Raw genomic sequence first — 354 nt, 5'->3', positions numbered from 1 at the left:
TGAAGAGCCTCACCTTTCCTTGTGGGTTTAAAGTCTTGTTCGAAACGCAAGAGTTAATGAATTACAGGTGAATTGGATTGTTTCCAATTGAAATTCATCCAAAAAATCCAACGTTTGCCAACCACTTTACAGGGACAAAATTGGTGTTCAGGTAAGTGAATTTTAAAGGTTGTGAAAAAAGAATAAATGTTTTGTTAGTGCAATTGATTTATTCTCGTAGGAGCAAGAAAGAAAGAATGGAATTAGAGATCTGACCTTGGTGTTTCAGTAACTGAATTGGGTGAACACCATAGCTCGGCAACTAACAGTTGACGTCACAGTTGCAGAGAAATCCAATGCTATCTCTGTTCATTC

The sequence above is a fragment of the Carcharhinus amblyrhynchos genome, chromosome 24 (assembly GCF_965287045.1).
Source record: "Carcharhinus amblyrhynchos chromosome 24, sCarAmb.v2.hapA, whole genome shotgun sequence".
Taxonomy (NCBI): domain Eukaryota; kingdom Metazoa; phylum Chordata; class Chondrichthyes; order Carcharhiniformes; family Carcharhinidae; genus Carcharhinus; species Carcharhinus amblyrhynchos.
This window is presented reverse-complemented; position numbering follows the sequence as displayed.